The sequence below is a fragment of the Cyanistes caeruleus genome, chromosome 1 (genome assembly GCF_971803275.1).
Source record: "Cyanistes caeruleus chromosome 1, bCyaCae1.hap1.1, whole genome shotgun sequence".
NCBI classification, from domain to species: domain Eukaryota; kingdom Metazoa; phylum Chordata; class Aves; order Passeriformes; family Paridae; genus Cyanistes; species Cyanistes caeruleus.
This window is the reverse complement of record NC_141701.1, coordinates 120,240,727-120,263,878: the sequence shown is the minus strand read 5'-3', so window position 1 is coordinate 120,263,878 and position 23,152 is coordinate 120,240,727. Positions and strand designations below refer to the sequence as shown.

The 23,152-nt window shown below is 40.5% G+C and overlaps 1 protein-coding gene across 12 annotated transcripts in view; it reads right to left on the bottom strand.

Moving 5' to 3' along the window:
* Positions 1 to 22,583, bottom strand: part of OSBPL3 (oxysterol binding protein like 3) — an 82,487-nt gene extending 59,904 nt beyond the window's left edge. For 4 of the 12 annotated variants that reach the window (XM_086853799.1, XM_086853844.1, XM_086853820.1 and 1 more), the window contains exons 1-2: positions 22,298 to 22,583; positions 3,736 to 3,856 (exon numbers count right to left, since the gene is read on the bottom strand). The gene's annotated coding sequence lies outside the window, so the exon portion shown is untranslated. The remainder of the gene's footprint in view (positions 1 to 3,735; positions 3,857 to 22,297) is intronic. The other 8 variants (XM_086853849.1, XM_086853831.1, XM_086853865.1 and 5 more) reach the window with 4 other exon arrangements.
* Positions 22,584 to 23,152: the final 569 nt, after the last annotated feature.

Here is a 23,152-nt window from a genome sequence, read left to right as displayed (position 1 = left end):
GTACATTACAGGACTGAGTTAATGAAAAGTATATGCTTCTGCTCAGTGAGGGTGTGATCAAAACATTTTCACTGGTAAGAATTATGGACTATCTGTATCACTTTCTGTAAGCAGAATGAGGAATCCCACCTCGTAAAATCCTCACTGCAATGTCAGTAAGAAGGCAACTTGTTCCCATTGCTAAAATGGGAAGGGTGACCCGGGTGATTGTCTCTGGAACAAGCAGACACACAGCAGTCGCTACTTTTCTCTGCATTTAAGCATAAGGAATCTGACGTTTCCATAATGTAAGACAAGACTCGTGATCTTCTAAATTACCTTTGGCTATGCTAATTAGCTATTTCAAGCACTTAGAGTTCATAGTCTCTGTCAAAGTAGGAAGCAGTAACTACTAAAAAGACCTGACTTTTCCTGTGTGTGCCACTCTGTCCCTAACCCAGGGAGAATGGCCTGTCACCTTGGCACCACAGGGCCCAGGAGTTCACAGCCTTGTCACACCACCTCAAGCCAAACATGAGCCTGACGGCATTTACAAGCAAAAACTTGCCCTAAAAGATGCATTTAAATGATAAATATTATCATGCTGTATTAATGAAACCGTGCCTGTATATTTCATCCACCTTTTCGTAATCTCACAGACACTTATTTTCTACTGAAACAAGTCTTAAAATTTACTTTATTCTGAGATCATATAAAATCAGCAGCCTGCTCATTTCAAACAGTTCCTCTGTCTAAGCAGGTGTTTTCCGTTTTAGATTAAAGTATCTATGACTAAATCTAAAAAAAACCAAATTATGTTTCCAAGAGGTAGGTAACCTGCTTATTCACCCCTCCCAGCCACAGATGCCATCCATGGTACTTAGATGTAACTGTTTTGGTCTTAAAAAATAACAAAAGCAGTTTCAATAGCAACTAATAAAACAAGAAGTTAACAAACAGCCTTTTTCTTCCCTTCACTTTTTTTTTGTAGGAGGCTTACCTGTGCTACTATTCACAGGACAAGTAAGTACAAATACTCATAGCTAATTCCAAAAGAAACATCTGAGAGAAGTGGCTTGAATTTATAGTCCTGAGCTTGTACGCAAAAGCTAGGGTTATACATTAGTTATTTTTGCATTTACATGCATATGCATGCTAATATTTGGCCTCTTTTTCCTTCAGAGGAAGTACTAAATGACATATTTTAACATAGAATTTTGTTCTGTATGAAGAGTTTTTCATGTAGGACTATTAATAAGGAGCCAGCAGAGAGCACTGAGCTGCCAATATTCGGCTTAGTAAATCGATTTAAATACCTTTCAGAAGTGAGATAAAACCAAATAGTCAATGTATATAATATTTGTACCAAAGAACCCAACTTGGAATTTTAGATTGGCAAAACTAATAGGAAGTACCTAAGACCAGAATACATAAGGATTCCATGAAGTGTCTCTTAAAAAAATTTGTGGACTGAGGATCACTTCTTTCACTGTTTTTCTCTACGTTCAGGAGAGCAGAAAAGAATTCTTCTACAGGTTCAATGACATATGGAAGTTGCTTCTGTAACAGCCATAGATTCAACTCTCAAGCTTGTAAAAATGAATTTAAGATAGCCACTTAAAGGCAAATTCACTTGGAACACCAGCTACTGTTTCTTTCCTTTTTCAAAAGATGCAGAGCTATTGAGTGAAATTATACCATGTGCTAAAGTAAGATTTAATGTATATCAAAAAACAGGGTGTTACAAAGTATTAATGCATTCCGAGAACATACAACAGGATTGTACTATGTCAGGATGAAAATGGAAGTTTTATTGTTAAGATAAATCCCAATTATCATTTCAGTCTTCTGCTGCTGCTATTAGAGGAGCAATGAAAAATTCCCTTTTCATAACTGCTCAAATGCTGTCCATTTTTCATCCCTGTAAATCTACCACCCTTGCTATCAAAGTTCTCTTTCAAGGGGGAACACTAGAAAGACTAGGACAAGCAGATAAGGTCTAAACCAGAGTTTTCCTGCATGACCCCATGTGAAATCACAAACAAATCTGTTCCACAGGAACCCTCTCTGTAAATAAAGCTGCCACGTGCTGCACACTGGGGTGGGGCAGATCTATGTTCCTTTCTGCCTCATACAGAAATGTTTTGAAAGCCATTAGGCAATCACAAAACTTTGGTTTGCTACTTAAACATAGAACTTCCCAACTTTATCAGCGAGCTGTTTTGTAATAGTGCTGATAAACTCCACTATCTTCATAGGTAAAAGGATCCTACAGCAACTGGGCACCTCCCATTGGAACAGTAGGGCAGTACCTGCCAACAGAAATAACCAAGTGAAAAGCTTTTCCCCTCCTTGCTCTCCTCTGCTGACACCTTTACAGCTTGTAATTCAGAGAAACTGAAAACATATGTGGTTTTTAATGTGCTTTACAGCAGTCACATCTAGCAAAGATTGTGCCTGCTCCATACTTCAGTTCTCATGACTCATCTCCAGCTCTCCAGAGGAAAGCAAGTTCCTACTGGGCATCATAGAGCTAGCGATACTTTTTACACTCTCACAAGAGAAACAGAGATTCAGCCTAAAAATTCACCAAGTTTAAAGTAGTGATTAAGCTTACACAAACACAGGTACAACTACAATAAGAAGTAAGTGCAAACAGCAGTGCTATATTCTGGCTTACAAGTGTAAGATCCATGTAAGCCTGTCAAGACAGACTTTAAAAACATCAGTTTATATACAGGAGAGCTAGAACTGCACAGTTCAGAACACCCAGCCTTCCAAAACTGCAGTCAAATATGTAAAATACATGCACATGAGGCCTACAACATCCTAACCATCCTATATGCTCTAGAATACTAATCTAGTCCCCACAGGTTTAAAAGGACAAGAATATGTATACTTATACACACAGACACATATACAAGCATTAAAAAGTTGTATTTGAACTTTCTGGCATTTCAGTATCAATGGTTTGGTTCCTACACCAAAAGAGAAATTGTTAAGCATTCAGAATGCATTGTGACTACATTTGCATACTATTAGAAAAGACAAAATACCCAAGTACCATGACTGGAAATATGACTCAGGACAGAATTTTCTCCTAATGCTAAATCTCACAATTAGTGAACACTCAGGCGAAAAAACACACCAGCAGGACAAGAGGTTTTTCACTGTCACTGATAACACAATCTCAACCATGCTCAAGTCCTACATTTGGCTGCAGTCTAGAGAGTTGATTTCAGAATGAGACACAAACCACACAGTCCAATGGTGCAATGGGTGAGAGTTCCCCCTTCCTGACTTGGTGGGTGATCAGTGGAAACCCTAAAGCCTTAGACTGGAGGGAACCCAAACACAGTACAACTCAAAAAATGGTATTTTTTCCCCTATTTCCCTCAAAAGTAACACAGCTTTGAGGTATTTTTGAACAATTACCCTTGTCTCTGCAGAATAAAAGGTTAGAACAACTTTGGGTTTACCTATTCCATCTCCTTGTTACTTCCTTCTATTCTTCTAGACATCCAATTAAGCACAGTATTTTACCCCAGAAGGGGACTGAACTGCTGCCCCTTCACAGCTATACTGCAGTCCTCTCCCATTCTCCACTGATTCTTCATATGAAATGATTCTTCATACCAGGAAGCTTTTACACAGCTTCCTTGATCTTGCTCTCCAGGCTAAAACAGGCTCCACACTATTTTAACCTCTGCTTGCCTAGAAGGAGGGTAAGACAGCTGTGATAGAAGGATGACTTACAGTGAGTGGGTAGCATCACTGCCACTGGGAAGAATACAAATCTCTTCTCTTGCAGAAGTGAAAATATGAGCTAGTACCATTAGACAAGATGTGGCAAGCTCACATGAGTCTTGTGTTGGATCTGAAAAACAAACCAAAAGAATCAGATGAGAAATAGAACTTCCTGCTGCATCGTCCTTTCATTCCTGAGAAGCACAAGGGAAGTAACAAGTAGAATATATGAGTATCTGAAGATTTTTCTGCCTTGTTTTCTTGTGCAGTCTCCCCTCCCAAAATATTTCCCTAATATACAGTATCTACAGCTGACATTGTTTTCTGAAAGATAAGTATTAAAAATTCAGGTTAGCCACATTCTGCCGTATAACTAAGCAACTTGAGTTTTAGTCTACTATTCCAGTCTGAGAGCAATAAATTTTGTAACAGAAACCCTTCCTGCTCTGAAGACCCAGAACTCTGCACAAATGTGTAACTCTACTGAGGCTGTGGGGAACCCACCCAAACATCCTGTCAGCACAAAACAAGAAAGAAGAATCCTGAACAGAAATAGATGCCAGGGTACTACACTCCTTGACATATTTGTATCGTTATTCAGCTGTTGCTTTGAAGCAACTAACACAGGGTTTTGACATTTAGTCAAATGCACTTTTTCTGAGGACAATCCAATTTTACAGTTCTAGCAGCCTGCAGGACTTCCCTGTACAATGTGAACGCTACCAAACAGAAATGGCTTATGACAAAGTTTAATGTGCTCCATTTGAGCCAAAAAGGGACAATGGTTTAGTCTGTCTTTATATTCATGGACTGCATGGTTCTTCATTCCAATTATTAGATTTGGATTTCTATTGCACTGAGTCAGTTACCATATCAGCTTGATGATGAATTTTCCAATAGTCTGCAAACAATCAGCCCCAAATTAACCAGTGTCTGAGTACCACATATGGTTTATAAGAACTAGCACATTGTTAAGCTTTCTCCAATGCTGAGGCTTTCCTGATCTTTCTTCAAAATCAATATGAGAAATAGAATTCTTCAAAATTACTTGTGATAACAGTTTTGAATTTAGATCCCTATTACAATTTAACTTTTTCTTAGCAATTACTTCCACATGCTTTCATAGACTACAGCTTTAATTCAGTAATGAAATCAAATTCTTCTGCATTTCTTGAATTGACATTACTGCCCTTATTTAATATTATTCTTACAATCTTAGCATATTTTCCAAGGAAAGAGGAAATTCTTTTCCCTGTTTTCAACTCAAGAGTTTTGAGCTGTACTTTTGCCTTCTCCTATCAGCTGTCTACATTTAATATCTCCTAATTTTACACTCAATTTCTCGCTTCTTCTATATCGATTCCTAAAAATGCCACTGTCCCCATCTGGTTTGTAGCTTAAACATCTGTGATTTAATTTTAGGGTAGTTCAACTCATGAACTTGTGCATTTTTAATCATCTAAGTATTAAGGGTGGAAGTTTTTTAAACTAGAGTAAGAAAGAACACTTGATGTGTTAACTTTGATATTTTTGATTAATCTAAGGTTCTTTCATTGTACTGCCTTTTAAGATTAGAATCCTAAAATAGCTATTAATATAAGAGCCTATTGACATTTTTAGCCTGTAGGAACATGCAGTGGGCAGAGGCAGCTGAAATAACAACATATTTGAGCAATGAACCAGCTTTATGATTCTATTACTCAGACTTTCCCAAATCTATGGCTGGCATTTTTCCCAGTAACTCAAAAATTAAGCTGTTCTACATTTGAAACTTCCAACTAATCGTATATTAAAAACTTCTCATGGTTAAGGCAACAGAATAACCTTATAAAAAGCCTTTGAAAAAAACGCAATGAGGTAGATCTGAAAATTTTGTCTTTAATTCTGTGCTATTTGCATGAAAAACACAAGAAAAACAGGAAAAAAAATTCTGATATAGGCTACAAAGAACTATGTTAGTTACTTGGAGTATATTACATATCATATTGAAGTAACAGGGACCCCAGAAGGTCCCTGTTAAAGGAAAGGGACAGATATAAAGAGACACAACCTAAGCATCCTTCACTGGGCACTTTAGGCCATCAGCAGGTTAGGAAGCCAATGGTTGTATCAACCATTTAGTCACCCCATAAAGCCAAGTCAAGTCTTTGTTGTTCCACAGTCTTCACACATTTTTGCACAGACATCAAGTTTTCCTCCTTCCAAAAGGAGGAAATTTCCCCCACAATTTACTGGTCTCAAGACATCTCTTCTGATCAGTGAGCATTTGTATGATTATGTTTCTGAATATTTTGCAACACCGCTACGCAATTTCTAAAATCATCTGGGAAATCCAGATCAGCTCTCTCAATGGCACTGTTGATTAATTTATAATATTTTTTTTGTGTCTGTGTAATAGAAAAGTAACCTACAGTTGTACAGACATACAAGCATTCAACATCAGAAATTTTCTAGAGTCTGATGCACTGGTAGAGAAGGATAAACTGAGCAATAAACATCTCATAGTGGATGACTATAGCTCATGTGAGCATCATAGAGGGATGTTCATTTAATGCAGAACTGAGAAAATTATCTGGTACCCAAGGGAAAAAAAAACAATGAACATGCAGTAACTGACCTTTCAACAATTCTACAGCAATTGATTAAGCAGTTTTGTACTGTATTGGTCCTTAGGAAGCTACACATTTCTGACTATTTCCAGAAGAGCCTACCAGAAGTGTAGCAAAGACTCAGTCTGGCAACAGAGTGCAATTTGGTGCAAGTCTGCATCAAGTAGAACTGGGCCCTTGGGGAGGAATCAGCCAATTCTCCCCCATCTCAAAGCTGGCCATTTATCCCCACAGCAAGTTCTACTAAAGCCAGTATCAACATGACTGCAGAGAGAAATTAGAGTGGAAAGTTAATCCAATTAATAACTAAAGAGGGAAAAAGCCAAATCTTTAGCCATAGTGTTTGCAGAGTCATTTCACTGCACCCACATGCTGCAAGCATAAAGATGAGGAAAAGAGCAAACCAGGCACCTGCTGACTGGAGGGTAGAGCAGAACTACCTCTTTCAAAGGCCACATGGGACTATTGGGGTTCACACTGAAAATGGAAGTAGGAACAAAGCAGGAACAGTAAGAAAGCAAATATCTTCTCCAAAACAACCTGCACCAGACACCTTCTAAAATGCAGAATTTAGTGAATGTAAGCAGAAGTTAACAGTAACGCCAAGTCTGACTGAAATCAAACATTAAAATCTTAGTGTTTGCCTGATGGATAAGCTAGTCTCAAGTGTCATTATACAGTGCTAGCTTTAATTGCTCCCAGCTAAATATAGCTTTCAGAATTTAATAGCTCCCCCTCAGATTTTCTGTCTTTCAAGGAGGGAAAAATCTTCTCGTTAGGAAAAGCACACAGGCATACACAGTGGCACGTTACCACAGCAAAGCAGGAAGCAAACCATTAAGATGATTACATTAGTCTCCAACATTCATTCAGAACTCGTGTTTTTCAAGAGACCAAATGTTTCCCCGTTCCACCACTCTGGTTCCAGTTGCAGCAGGTGATGGAAGCACGCATACCTTTTCAAACTAAGCCATTTTGCTCCTTTATTAGCAGACTGCAAATCTGGCTTGCCCTGTGCTTCCAGTCAAAGATGTTGTCTTTGTCAGCAAGCTGCTGTGGTGCCCGCACACTTCTTCCTGTGCCACCGCCTCGCTGGGCACCACGGGGCAGGAAGAGGAACAACTCAGACACAGCCTGCCCCTTCCCTGCAGCCACTGCACTGGCACAACTTACACAAGAGGGTCCAAAATCTGCTGGAACAGCGGAGACTGCAGCACTCTGATAAAGGCATTAAACAAATTCTCTCTTCTGCCTTCTAACACCCAATAAAGATCTCAAAAAATGTGACAAAAAGTTCCATATAGCAAGCTTCATTTTTCCCTCTCCGAGCTGATAACGGGTTTCACTCAGAAAATCTGGCTGAGACCTAGAAATGTGCTCTACAAAGTCAGCATTTCTGTTCACCTTCATTTTAGAGGTCATCATGTAATTAAAGTGCTCACAGTTTTTCTACAGTCCATGGAGTTAAATTAAAAGTAACAATGACAAGTCTTCCCACTTTCCCTCAGGCTAGAACTCCAAATTTTGTTCTCTCCCCTCGAAACCATCACCTGACTACCTTACTATTTTCTTTCTGGTTTCATTCATCCCCTTCTCCTTTACTGAGTGGAGAAAAGAAGAATGATGCTACTTAAGGAAAATAAAGTATTTACAAGACTTTATGAATCACCAAATGCCACATTACCTGGCCCTTCAGTTCAGCTGTAAAATTCCAGGATTTCCTGTGTTAGAGCTGTGCAAGCACTTTAGAAACACTGCCTGGAGGGCTGCCAAGAAGTACCTACCACACTGAACAAGACCAAAGGTGGTATGCCACTGATTTCCTGCCCTTTGACCTACCATTTCTGAGGTACAGACTAGGCTGAATGAAACAAGCTAAAGGAACTATGTCTGTTTGATGTTTAAGAGAGGTTTGAGAGCAAGCCTCCTGACATGCAATGGGACATCTATGCTCTACTGCTAGCTGAGCTGCCCCAGAATACAAAGGCTCCCCAGGGTCAGTGCAGGTGCAGACTTCATTTACCAATTTCTGGTGAAGTACAAAGTCATGATACTCATTCCCATTAAGATTTTTCTTCCTGAAGTAACAAATCAAAGTGCGGATAAATAGCATCAAAAATAGGGATGAGTACTGGAGGCACTTTGTATACTGGGTCTGGTTACTCTTATAGAACTTGTTTTTATTTTAAAACTCTGCCAATCACAACAGACTACTTAGAACAAATGAAGGTTAAGAAAACCCACAAAGTGTACAAAACATCATGCATGTACTGTGGATAAATATAGTCTTAGTGCTGTGTGTTAGCTGCTATGAATCAGAGCTCAGTGCCCTCCACAGGGCTCTTCCGAGTTGAGCTGTTCCACTGTCAGGCAGCAGCGAGCAGACAGGCAGGGCAGGCAGGCTGTCAGCCAGGGCTGCACAAGTCCTGAGCACCAAACAGCCTCTCACCCTCTCCCCACACCTGAAATCCATCACCATGTGAGGTGCAGTGAGTACAGACACACCACACGATGCCTTTTAAGAAATCAGCAGAAAATCCCACGCAAGCGAAAGGAGGGAGGAACAGTGGAGATCAGCCAATACAACTGCAGCATCAGAGCAGAAAGAAAGCACCCAGCTACGGTGGACAGACACATAATGCTTCTAAATCTGGATCTGGGGATTAACAGGAGAGAAAAGATACCAGAAAAAGGTAATTTGTTTTCTTGCCATCCATCATACTAAAGAGATTTTGCCCTCCTCTCCAAAATTAGAACACCTATAGTGTAACTCCTTCCCCTCTTAAGAGTTCTGCGTATATAAAGAAAGCCACACACAAAAAAAAAGACATTATCAGCCTCAGGTCAGGACAACTGTGGCCTAAATATTCACAAAACTGTCATGAAAACATTAATTCAAAAGCAATCACATTAAAACAACAAGATCCATCAGAGTAAATAAATTACATCTACCAGAATAAATATATACCATCCTACAGAAGCGTCAACCTAATCAGTACGTTTATTCAGAGGCATTTTCTTGAAAAGAGAAAAAATAATAAAAAAAAAAGATCAGTCAAGATGTTGACAAATTCCAGAATCTATTTATTTACCAGATGTTTTTCTCTACATCTGATGACCTGCAAATTTGCCTTACTGTAGCAATACCTGGCAACATCTACATCTACTACTGTATTTATGATTGAAAGAAAATGACATAACTATTTTCAGTTAATTATTTATACTCTCTTAAATGCAACATGAGGGGTTTCTTTTATGTTTATAAAATATAAAAAGGCACATTTAAGTGAGCAGTTTCACATATACTGGCTTTCTCCTCCCTTGCTCTTTATATAGTTCCCTGCTGATTCAAAGCTATATTCTATCTGGGTGTTCAAGGTTACTTAAGGAGGGGGGACAGACTCTAGAGATTATTTATATGGCAGGACTTCAAACAATTGATCCAGCTGTATCTCAAGTGACCTGATAAAGAGGCATTAAAATAATGAGGAGAGAGAAAGATGGGTGAAACACTGCAGCATTTCAGAGTCACTCAGCAGGACTCTCCTGCTCAAGGACTCTCAATTATGACACAAGGACACTGACCATGAAGGACAAGGTGACACACCCAGGGAGGGTGTTACAGATGAAAGTGAGAAGTGAGAGTTGTTGGGCACCCACACAACCTCTACATCCAACCCCTATGCACAAGTAAAGGAAAATGAGAATGTGACCAAGAAGGACTCTTATCTCTGATGTTTGATACAGGGCTGAAAGTCCTAGCACTGATTAGAACAGGGTTCAGGTAGACAAGTAGTCTGCCTGGGTAAACAGGCATGATGAGATAAAACATTCTAAAGTATTTGTGTACTTACAAAAAACAGGCCTCCACTGCAATACTAATGCACCTGAACTAAATACGAGATTAAATATCATAGGGACAACAGCATCTTAGTGGCTAAAGCATAATGAAATCTACATGTTATTAAAAAAAAGCCCATAGAGATAGGGGGTGTTCAAGCATACACTACTTAATATTGTGATACATTAAAAAAAAATCCCAAACACACCATTGTGCAAAAGAATTTACGGAATCTGAGTAAAAAAAAATAAAAAACACCAAACCAAAACCAAGCACACTTAAAAAAGACAGCCTTGTTCAGAGTCTGCAGTAGATTGCTACAGACTTTATTACAATAAAAAATATCCCAGTAAGTTGGGCATTACAAGACATTAACTTCTGACTCATATGAAGTTTAAGTAGTCAGGTAGATTGAGGAGTTCAGACTCTCTGAATTGAAAATGCTGAGTTGCTGCTTCATTAAATGTGCATAAACAAATCTGGAAATGCCTCATGGGATGCAGCATGCAGTAGATAACTTGAAAGATGAAATAAGCCCGACTAGATAAGCACATCACCACAGCTCCCAAAAGGCAGAGAAGTAGTTGATTAAAGAAGTTGCACCTCAGATGTTAAAGTATAAAGGAATAAAATTAGCGCTTAAAAAAATTTTGATTTAAAAGATATCAGAAACTAAATTTTTCAGCAACACATACAAACTATGTGAAGTAGAGCCCTGGAAGTGAAAATTTCTTAATAAAGAAACAAGTCTAGGATGTCGACTACAAACAGACTTGGAAACTACCAAAACCAGCATGAAATTACAAGTAACATCTTCCTGAGCATGTGTGAAGAAAAACACATTAAATCACTAAAAGATTTCTGAAAATAAAATAAAAAGAAGCTGATTAAATTGTACATAGAGCTGCAAACAAAACTTTCATGTATTCTCAAGCTTTTGCGTCTACTTCACCTCTAGCCAATAAAATAATTTAAAACCTATAATGTGTATTTCTAAAGCAGACCAAAAAAAACCCCAGTTGGAGATATTCTCTGATAGCAGGACAGCAAACAGAATATCTGTCTTCAGAGTTGAAGCTGAGGGGAGAAAAGCAAAATGACATCAGCCCTATTACAATCAGTACCATGCAGACAATAGTAACAGAGTAACTTTTTACAAAGAATTAAAAACAGACAGGAGAGATCTTAGATCTCATCTGGACTTGACAATAGTTGCATTAAAAAAAAAGTTAGTAATGGTGTTAATTGGCCAAAGAATTCAGAAGTGACTGGCCACAGACAATAAAAAATTATCAGTCTGGACATGGATCATCAGAAGAAGTTGTCAAGAATTATTAATTAGAGCTAGTTTTATTTAATAGTCCTACTACTGGCAAGGGAATGGAGGAGTCTACTAAAAGTTGCTGCTGACAAAAGGTAGAGAGGCACATCTGATGCACTGAGCAAGTAGGACAGCAGGTGAGAGGAGCCACATGAACAGAAGCAGTGACAGGGAATGGCATTCATCAGCCCTGGAGGCAAGGTCAGGAACCAAGGAGTGAGCCAAGCACAAATTCTGCTGAGACACAGGGAAATGACCAAGGAGAGGAAAGTACTCACATGCATGGAATACATGTCTGACCAACTCATTACCAAATTGATGAAGGTATGAAAAGAGAAAAGAGCTACCCATGACTTAAATGAAGGCATTTTCTACAGAGCCATATAGGGAAAAATAAAAAAAAAAGGCACTGCCAGTAGCTAATCTGGTCAGAAAACTTAAAAATAGCACCTAGGACACAGGTGAGATATATGTAAGTTTATGCAAGGAAGATTGACAAGAAAAGAAAAGAAACTGGCAAGAATATTGTCCTGAAATGAACACCATGAGCATCTCTAATCAGCCATATCACAAGATACCCTGCATCTCTTCAAGTCTAAATGCAAACCTCCTAAACTGACAGGGGCAAAGAGAGTGTCCCCTACACAAAGAGAAAACCACTTTACAAAGGGTGCACATGCTCTTATAAATACCAGCTTTATCCAGCTGGGCATACAAACTGATTGTGGGTACTTTTAGCCAGAATCCTGGAATAAAATTTTAGTCCAAGCACGTAAGCTTTTAAATAATTTGTTAAAGAGACAAGCTTTGGCTACTTTATGATGATGCTTGGGAACTTTACAAAAAGGAATATACAAATGCATTGACTGCAGCAAATACTGAACATGAGAATCCAGGAACTCTCTTCCAGTCGTATTATGTGTCAGTACAGTCACCTTCGGCAAGGAAGTCCTTATATACCACTTGGCAATGTTATTATCGCTGATTTAATCTGGGCTGAAAACTGACCTTGCCTTAATACTCTTAGGTTTCCATTAATAAAAAGAAATTACTTCATCTTTACTCGCTTACACGTATTTCTTCTGTGCAAAGTTTTTGTGTCTTTATGGGGGTTTTTTTAAGGAAGATAATTTTTAAAAGTGGCAGATTAAGAAAATGGTATGTTTTAGAATCTATGTTTAGGCTACCAGTCATAGGTAGATTCAATTACACCAATTCTGACAATGAAAGTTACGCCTATTTTCTTCTTGATTTGATGCCAATGCTTTGCATGTCCTTGCCTTTCCAAAGACAGCTACAGCCCCCAGAGCTCTGGGACTCGGAGAAACAAGCACTTCAGAATCGCACTGCAAGGAGGAACTAGGAGATTAGAACAGCTCCCTTCTTCAAAGTCAATCTGAGCACAAATCTAACCCATCCATGCCTTGCAATTTTTGTTTGCACTCCTCCTACACTTTGCAAAGCATTTTTGCATGCAAATGTGTCAGTGGCATTCAAAGACTGGGCAAAACAGTTTCATAAGATGACTTGGCTGTATTTACTCAAAACACCCTCATGATTTTCAAGGGCCAAAAAAACCCACAAGGAAATAAAAAAGCAGTCGGTAAACCAGAATAAAAAAGAGAAGAATTTAAGTTTTGTACATTAATATTTAAGAAAAAATATAAAATCCTAATTTCCTGCCCATCATCCCTAGTTCCATTACAGAATACCACCCTTCCTCTCAGCTGTAAGTGCATAATGCTGGGCTAATATAAGACATGATTTTATCAATAAATTAGTGTACAACAAATGCACAGCCTAAGTACTTACTTACTCCTTAAGTAAGCCATCACAAGGTAGATCAAGTAGCAATGCACTTGCAGAGTGTCAAGCAATGAAAGAAAATCCCTCAAGAATTCTAGTTCTGCAAGAGGCGAGTGCTGGGAAACAGGCCACAGTGAGAAAGGGATTGCATCTTTCTAATGGTCAAGAGACAAACTTTTTTTTCTTTTTAGCTTAGAACATAAAATTCACTTAACAGCAAGCAAATATGAACCTTTTGTAGAAGAGCTCTGGAGACTGAACTACTATTTAAATTTGAGCAAACCAGAAGCAAACAACTCTCATTCTGCACTGAATAGAAGGGTGTGTTTATGCTAACCATGCATTCTAGTCATATTAAAGTAAATAATGCAAACTCACTCGACAAGAGTGTTTGGTAGTTCAGTGTGAACTGTCATGTCTGGAATGCCAACACTGAAATAGCATCCACAGCTAGGAAAACACCAATGTCTTCAAATGCTGAGCTGTGCCCCAGAAACCAAGATTTCCCAAGCCTCTTCAAATAGGAAGCTGTTACCTCCCAAAGTGAGAACAGTCACTTGATGTCACTGAGATACAGCCACTGTTCTAACACCAAATTACTATGAAATTATGAACACCACTTCTTTAAAAACAGATGGCTGACACTACAGCCAGAAATTAATGGGAAGTTGCATTTTCCCTGCTCAGCTTATCAAAGTAATCAACTAGGACTAAAAGCAGATTATTAAACTTCTCTCCTGAAAACAATTACTTGTATGTATTTAAAGATATTCAATGGCATCCCATTACTTGAAACCTGATCTTTTAAAACATAATATCATCTGCAAGGGATCTTCAGTACACCAACAACTGCACACATATGATATGGCAGAAGAAAGTGTACTCAATTGTATACTTAAGTGTTCCAACAATAAAGGAAAAAACAGAATTTATAAACCACATTTATCAAATAGGCCATTTTGTCAAAGCCTGACATTACTTCCTTTTTCTTCTTTCAAAAAAAGCAAACAAATATCAAGTGTCATCAGCGAAAGTGTTATCCTGGCAATAGCTCTGCTGTTGATTTTCAAGTGCAAGCATTGGTCCTGCTGAACTTCAAGTGGTAAAGTACAATATATGGTTTTTACTTCAAGTGGTAAAGTACAAAATATATATATTATACACAGGAAAATAAGCTGTAAAATTGTGTCCCTGTGTGGAGAGAAGACTGTGATTCAGCCATCCTGTGGAAAATTCTAACTTCTTATCTCCGAATCTAAAGTTCCATATTTATTCAGTGAGTGAAAAAACATGATTTCAGCAAAGCATTTGTATTCCTGTTCTAAGAAGTAGGATGTTAAAAAAGCTTGTTTCAACAAAACAAACTGGATATCAGCTAAAATGCAAGAACTTAGTTTATCCACAGTAGCACTTCCCAACCTCAGCAAGTTCTCCTTCCTCAACAATTTGATACCCTCTAAGCACTGGGAGATATTTAATAATAATTATAAGTTTTTAAGTTTATTATTAGTTTTATTAGTTTATTATTAGTTTTATAAGGTTTTTAAAGTTAAAATTGTGAGTGCTTCTGGTTTACTGTCTTACAGTTGAAACTGGTAGATTTGAAAGACTGAGAAATCTGCAAGTGAACTCACTGATGTAATTTTTTTTTTTTTTAACAACAGGAAAGAATGAATGTGTTTTATACTTCCTGAATTTCAGCAGCTATGGCAGTAGTGTAAGAACAATTGTTAACTTCCTAGTTAGGTCACACCATAAAACAATATCAGTACCATTCAGTTAAGGAAGACCCGAATCAATCATAACACTTTGGGTCGATATTTTTGGGACAGAAATTTTCTGTAAGAGCACACCTACTGAATTCACAACTTAAAAACTAATATCTTTCTTGCCAAGACATGACAAAATCCTGTAGACAAACACTCAAACTCTTTTCCTTCTATTAATCCTTACCATGACCTTAATGAGAAAGCAAACAAGAAATACCAACTCTTCTTTCCTAACATGGTTGTTACTAGAGTTCAATAATAGGACACGACCTAGCCTAGATTCTTCTCTCTTCATATACATACATATTGCTGTTATTTGACTTCAGTATCAAGCAGAATTACAAATTAGAATTAGAAAACCCCAGTAGTTTTAGCTCTTTCTAAAACTCAGATTCTCTCAGACAAACATCAACAATCCTCCATAAGAAGCCTACTCCAATCATGGATGCACTCTGTTGTATGAGATGACCTGTATCCCAATCACAAGGTTATTATTGGCTTTGTTAAGGCCCAGGCAAGACCAGAAAGAAAAACCACCAAGACTCTGTCTGGCTTTTTAAAATTAATTTGTTCATCAAAGATTCTGAAGAGCAAAGTTGCACTACACTAAGCTTCAAAATATCCTAGTAAAATTATCACAGAATGGTTCAAGTTGGAAGGGACCCCCCAGTTGTAGGGCATCTGGTCCAACCCCCCACTCAAGCAGAATCACCTGAAACAGGTTTTCCTGTTTTTCTGGATCACATCCAGAAAGCTTTTGAGTATCTCCAAGGAGGGAGACTCCATCTTCTCTGGGCAACCTGTGCCAGTGCTCAGTCACCCTCCCAGTGAAGGGAAAACTTTCTGATGTTTAGATGGAACCTCCCCAATTTCAATGGGCATTGTCTCTGCTCCTAGCACATATATTAAGAGGTGACAAAGCCATTATCAGAATGTTATCTTTTAAGGAAACTGAACTGAGTGATTCATCTAACCCTATTTAACAGTAACAGCATGTAAGATGGAGTTCTGACAAGTTCCCGGGGTAGACCATAGAGTCCTATTAATTACACTTATTAGCAAAAGAAAAAAAAAAAAAAAAAAAAAAAAAAAAAAAAAAAATTAGGCAGAAGCCATCTCTTCAGGCACAGTCTTAACACCTTTTCCTTATTTTTTTTTCTTTATTCCAATATTGCTTATTTAATAAGCAAATACCTTCAATCTTTCAGCAAAAATGCTGTCAGTTCCAAATAGCATGATGCATTCTAGATGGCCTGCCTTCTTTGGAGGTGGTGAAGTCATTGCTGAAAGGATGGACCTGCTACCTAAATGGCTGCACATCTCCCATGAACTAAGAGCTCACGTGCCTCCAAGCTGCACGCACAGATACCTCCAGTTGAGGGGGGAAACCCCACACAGCTACCAAACTGCAGAAAGGCATCTCTCAGCAAGTACCAGCCTGCCTGCCTTTGGCAAGCAGCAAGGTACCAGGGAGTGAACCTGAGAAAGGCACCACAAACTCCTAATCACAGTCATCTTGAGCTAGCAGAGACTCAGTAGCCCACATCCTTTGGAGCTCGCTTCATCTGCTCCCAAATACACAGACAATAATCTCGCGCCTTCAGGATCGCTGTTGCTGCTGCTGATTTACACATTGTTATTTTAAATCAGTCGAGCGCTACCACAGAAGATTAACAGACACTTGCTGTTTCTTTTTTTAAGGTATACGAGACTGTCAGTGACTGAATTGCATTCACAGTGAAACTTCCTCCCTTCCTCCCATCATAAATTGCACTTAAATTTCAGATTTTATGCTACCAAAGCTTTGCGTAGGGAATCTCAGCACTCGTATTTGTCACAAGCAAGAGATATTGAAAAGTAATAGAATCATTCACTCTCCTTCAGAGCATAGTATTTTATCAGACTATTAAGCAAACTTCTTTTCTGGCAGCACAGTTACAGCCAATGTAGTCTCAGCCGCCAGTATGAGCAAGATCCACTCCGCATCATATTCAGGGCAGATGCCATAGTTATGCCTCACAGTCTGAGGTGGCACTAGAACCTTTTTGACAGTAACACTTAGCATGACTGGTCTCGAAGTCATATGTTGTCACTGCAGACAGGACAGAAAAAGTTCTGTAAAAATAAGAATTGTACGTTTCACTTTGGCAACTATGAGCATGAAGTAACTCCATCCCTCCCCAAGGCTATTTTTCTAGGCCCACTGACAAAGCAATTATCTTGGAGAAGAGAGAGACATTGCAATAAAATGTTTTTAACATGTGTGACTGGCAAGATGGAAAAAAGTAGTACCAGAGACCTATATCCTACTCTTCTCACATGAAAACTTGAAGGGCAAGGACTTAACCTTCTGTAACTAGCAGAATTAACAGAGACACAGATGGGCTTGTGCACTGAGAAGGATAAAGTCTCCTGCACACATGGTTCTTTTGCTGATTGCCAGGCTGTTCAGAAATTGTCTCTTCAGGGGTTTCAGGGACTCTCTGGGCAGAGCAGACACGGGAGGCAAATGGAGTATATGCACACAGCTGCTCCTTATCAGAGCCATTAACACCAGGAGCTTCATTCCTTTTCATCAACAACTACATGAAAGTGGAACAGACTAAAATTGGAACAGTAAAAAAGTGTTCACTGTGACTAGGAAAAGCCTCCAGAATGATGAGAATAAGTGCCATCAGATAAGAGAGAGGTGACCTAAAAGTGACCTAAGTGACTGGCACAAGAGATAGGAGATTACAGTCATGATAACAGACTCTGCAGTATCATCATGAGCAATAAGAAAATAATTAGCTCCAAATAAGATGGGAGAAAAGTATGTCTACATTCAGTAAAGGAAATATTTCAGATTTTTACCTTCATCAGAGGACACACAGAATGGCCAGAAAGCCCAACTTTTTTTTTTTTTTTTGTTCTAAGTACAGCAATTACATACAATTGCTGCATGACAACTGTAGTACCACATACCACGGTTTTGCTGAGATTTTTTTTCAGGTTTAAATTCAACCAGCATACAGACAGAACGTGAAGGTGACTTAAAAAGTTGCTAATATGCAAAGATGAATCAATAGAAAAATGCCTTTAAATCTCAATCTGTGCATTACATTGGAAAGCAGAGGGAGATTTGTTTACACACTCCTGTTAATATAATTGCCAAAGAAAATGTTCAGAAGGAAACAATTAAGTGTTGACATGGGAGCAGCTGTGTTTGCCAAACTAAATATGATTCAGGTATCAAAACCCCGTAACTTAAAACTAGAGAGGAAATGTTCAGTTCAGGTACTTGGAGTTTAACAACTGGACTTGAAAATGACAAATCTAAACACAGATATATACCCACACCTCATGGCTAGACAAGGAATGCAGAGCTTGCCTAGTATGCTTTTCAGTGACTTCAAAGGACCAGTCTTCACAATCGAAACAGTTACAATATCGACAGAGACACATAAAACATTCTATCTGCAGCCTTCCCCCTGTGACCTACCAGATGCTATTAGGCAGCCACTATCTTTATGCCAGGATGTCTGTCTCACAGCCAGATGTACAATTATTTAGTTCAGAGATATCTCTAAGAGCTAGATGCACATAGCAACTCTCAATGTGCTAGTTCAGCTTAGGGCTTAGTGGTCAGTGAAAGTCAGTTCTCTCTCTCATTTGTTCCTCCTGTTGCACATAACAGGGATTCCTGTCAAGTCTTGCTTATCAGTACGTATTTTCCACAATTTGAAAGGCATGTCTAGAACAGCCTGCATTCAAAGACTGAGAATCATTAGCAAATAGCAAACAGACATTTTTTTGCTGTTTGCTCAGCACCTGCCAGATTGAAAGCAGCTCAACTCTATTTCTTTTCTTTCATGGTTAACATCATGGAGTGCCCAGACGCTGAAATAGGATTAGGCCCTGCTGTGCTCAGTGCCACACACCAACACGTGACTTCTACCCTAAGGAGCTTGCACTGAGTCAGGCACACCAGACAGGCAGGACAGGAGAGACTGAGCTGCAATGGCCAAGTACATTTCTCAGTTTCAGCTACCATTCCTAGAGTCCTCACTGCTTTTAGCAGCAAGGCAGGTACCAGACTTGGAATTGAATTTGTATTTCAGAAAAAAAGCAAAACCACCCCCTGAACAAACAACAAACCCAGCAGCCACAACAGCTCTGATAATTCAATAATTATCTCAGTTGCAACAGCTGAACACAGAAAATCAGAAAGGATTTGTTCAAGTTCTCCGTTTTCTTCCCCAGCCGAAGCTGCCCTCCACTTCTAAATGTTTCAAGTGACTTGTAACAACATGCATGAGCTTCATGCTGACAGAGCCCCAAAACCTCAACGCTGTTCATTCATGTCATAGCTTCATATATAATAGAATCTATTTCTGAAGATATACCCTATGTAAAAGCCACAGGCATCTTCAAGAACTTTGCACGAGTAACAAGCTAAAACAGATTGAAAGAAGGAGTTACAGATATCCTGCCTCCCAGGGTGAGACCCAGAGCTGTGCTTTTCTTAGCTATTATGCCTACACCTTTACTTAGGCTATCATAGTCATTAGCATCAACACCCACATCACTCAACCTTGAAGGCAGACAGAAAACCTCCCTCTAAGGTAATCAGAAATTAACATGGAGAAGATATATTTTATGTTAGCAGGATAAAGACAAGTACCCACAACAGGACAGAACGTTAAAATACACAAAACCTCCTTGTCCTTCAGATAAATGAGAAACTTCAGCAATGAAATAAGTATTTCAAGGCATAGTATTGAAGGGCATAGCACAAGTGACAGCTGCAGGATCCCAAAAACAGTGTCTGCCCCCCAAAGTATAATGTTTGAACATAATCACTAATGCAGAAGACAGACATGCAAATCCAGCATCTCAAAGAGCAGAGCAGGGTAAATTTGGTAACATATTAGTCCCGGTCCAGAGAGTTGTTTGTCAGATCTCAGTGCATCTGCATCCTATTATCTGAAACTTGATACAGAAAAAGAGCAATTAGATTCTCCTAGAAGTTTCTCTGGTACCTTAGTAGCAGTGTATCACAATATCCATATCCCAGCCTTTTACCAGCAAAACTTTGCTACTTTGGTAAGTCAAATCTTAACTGTACTAAAGTAGATTAAATTTAATGAGATCAAAATATGCTGCTACAGATACTACACTGCTTCTGACGTGTAAAAGTACCTCATGCACAGTAACATACTCATTCTGCTGCCTCATTCATCACTGCATGGTTTTGAAATACACTTTGCAGCAAATCCAACTTAAACCTAAAGCATATCAGCACCTTAGATATGAATTAACTTTTCTATAGAGAGCCTTTTTTCATTTGGTAGCTAAGAGCACCATTTGTAGAAACTGAAAACTCAGTTTTGCAATTAGAAACCATAAGGTCTGGGAAATGCCACAATTGACTCTATTTTCTCCTCAGTATGTAACAAGACCTAGAGAATGCAACAAATGCAGGAATTAAGCTGACATGAATGTGTTTATAATAAATGTGGTTTGAACAAGGCCCAATTTCTTACAACAATGTACACACATCTACTTAAAAAATCCAAATAAGGTTTTGAGTAAAACACAGAATATTTACATTTGCAACAGTGAATGAGTTAGCCACACATAGAGTGTTGCAACAGGCAGACTCCAGCTGAGTCTTACCATCACTTCCTGTCCTTGGTGAACACACTAATAATTTCAGCACAACCACAACTGTTCAGTGCACACACAGAGAGCATCCCCAACATCTAAAAGTCCCCTGTCACCTTTCTTGCATGCAAACCAGATAGTTTATAAAATTATAAAAGAGAGGACACAAATGGGCCTAGTGCAATGTGTGGGGAAGGCAATATAAGAGCAAAGAGAAAGACAAGCGAGACTTATGAATGCTGTTGCTTTGAAAATGGATAGGAGCCACAATGGAAAACTAGTTAGCTTAATCTACTGGGAGTACAGACTGGGAAGTAATATTTCAAGATACCCTTTAAAAAAAACATTTTAAACAATAACAAAACAAAGCTCATGGAAATTAAAACTGTCACTACCCACGGCTTTATATAAAATAAAAGTTCATGAAAACTCATGCCTTAAATACCCAAACCGGATTTACAAGCTGTGTTGAAATTAAGTAGAGTGAGACACTCTGAACTCTATGAGTGAAACACTCTGAACTCTATGATTAATCGATGAAAGTCAAGGGATGAAGCAACTGTTCCCTTTGTCCCTTCTCATGAAAACAGAGACAGAAGAACATTGTTATCATCATTAGCAGCCTAGGACCGAAATATAAGGCAGAAAATTACCTTACATTTATTAAACACCCTTTCCTCCAGCTCTTCTAGATATTCTCTTAGTAAAAAAAACCCACCACTCTCAACGAAGAGTACTTCACTGTCACTGAACTTCACACCAAACAATTTTCAAATAATGGACTATTTAAAAGCTCATATTGCTTAATTGGTCCTCAAACGGAAATTAAATCAACCTGGAAACAATCTGGATTTAATTAACCTATTTAAGATAGAGGCAAGAAATAAAAATAATAAAATAATAAAATATATAATAATATAATAAAACTATAAACAAATAATAAATTAATAAATTTTAAAATTCTTTATTTTATATGAGCGCAGAGAACCATAGATTGAGCACACAGATCGATAGGTTTGCAAACACGCCCAAGATTTCTGAAGTTCCATTTGACAGCCGGCCGGCCGCCGGGCGATTCCCCGGAGCCCGCAGCCGCGGGGAGAGCCGCTCCAGCCCACCCCGGGGCCAGCGGCTGCCCGCTGCGTCCCAGCTCACCTGGAATTCGCTCCGTCCCGGCGCCACATGCACTCAAACAAACCCCTCAGCAGCACCTCTCCGGAGCAGGGAAGGTAGCTAAGTTGGCTGCCGCTCCAGAACAGCCGCGCGGGGCTGTGACAGCGCGGCCGGAGAGCCCGAGGGCCGCAGGAGGAGGCTGGAGGTGGCTCGGCGGGGCAGGGGGGATAAGGCTCGGCACCGGCAGCAGCCGCCCGCCCGCGCCCCGGCCGGCAGCCCTGGCCGCTCTCGCTGCCGCTCGGGCGAGAAAGGCGCTCTCCGGGCGCCAGAACGCCACTTTTCTCATGTGCCGAGCTCGCCGGCTGCCGCCGCCCGCCCCGCGGCGCTCCAGCGAGGGGAGCGGCTGCCGCCGCCAGCCCCGCCGGGCTGCGCCCCGTCCCGTCCCGTCCCTATGGCGGACACCCACCTGAGCTCCGCACCTACGGCCCGCCGGGAGCCCCCGCCATGGCCCCCGGGCTGCGGCGCCCCACAGGCAGGAGGGAGGGAGGAAGGAGCCTGGCAGGAGCGACAGCAGCCGGCATGAAGAGCCGGTCCGGGCTGAGCGCTGAGCTCCGGCTGCCGGGGAGCGCCCGGGAGCGCCCAGGAGCGCCCAGGAGCGCCCAGGAGCGGGACGGGCGGCGGGACCGCCGCGCTCGACTGACGGCCGCGCCGGGCAGGAGGAGCCTGGTCCGCCCCGCCCGGAGCTGCCGCCCGCCTTCCCGGGCGGGGGAAGGGGTGTTTCCATGACGTCACGGGCAGCGCCCCGGACAGGTGGGGAGCGGTCCCCGAGGGGACGCGGGGACAGGAGCCCCGAGCTAAGCCGGAGCTGAGCCCTCGAGCCCGCCTTAAGCAGCCGGGGCAGGGCGGGCGCGGAGCTAATCCCGCAGCGGCCCCGAGGGAGCCTCGGGAGCGATGGATCCCTGAGCCGCCTGGTCCCGAGGGCGCGGCTTCCCCAGTGCGAGCGAGGGCTTGTCGGGGGATGGCCGCATCCACAGCAGCCTGCGGGCATCACTGCCCGCTCACGGGCAGCGCTGCCCGCGCCCGATCCGCCTCGGGAACAGCTCCTCCGTGGAAGAACCACCCCTCCCTGCCTTCCCCCACCCCGCACCGGCATCCTAAAATTATCGCGTTCCTCTGTACCTTATTTAAAAATAAACAACTTGAATGACTAATTAGATCCAAGCCGTTAGAAGAGCGCTGGACGTCTTCCATGAACCCCGAGTGTGTACGCTAAATCTTTCAGAAATTGTTACGGCTTGCGAGGAGGTAGACGGGATGTGAC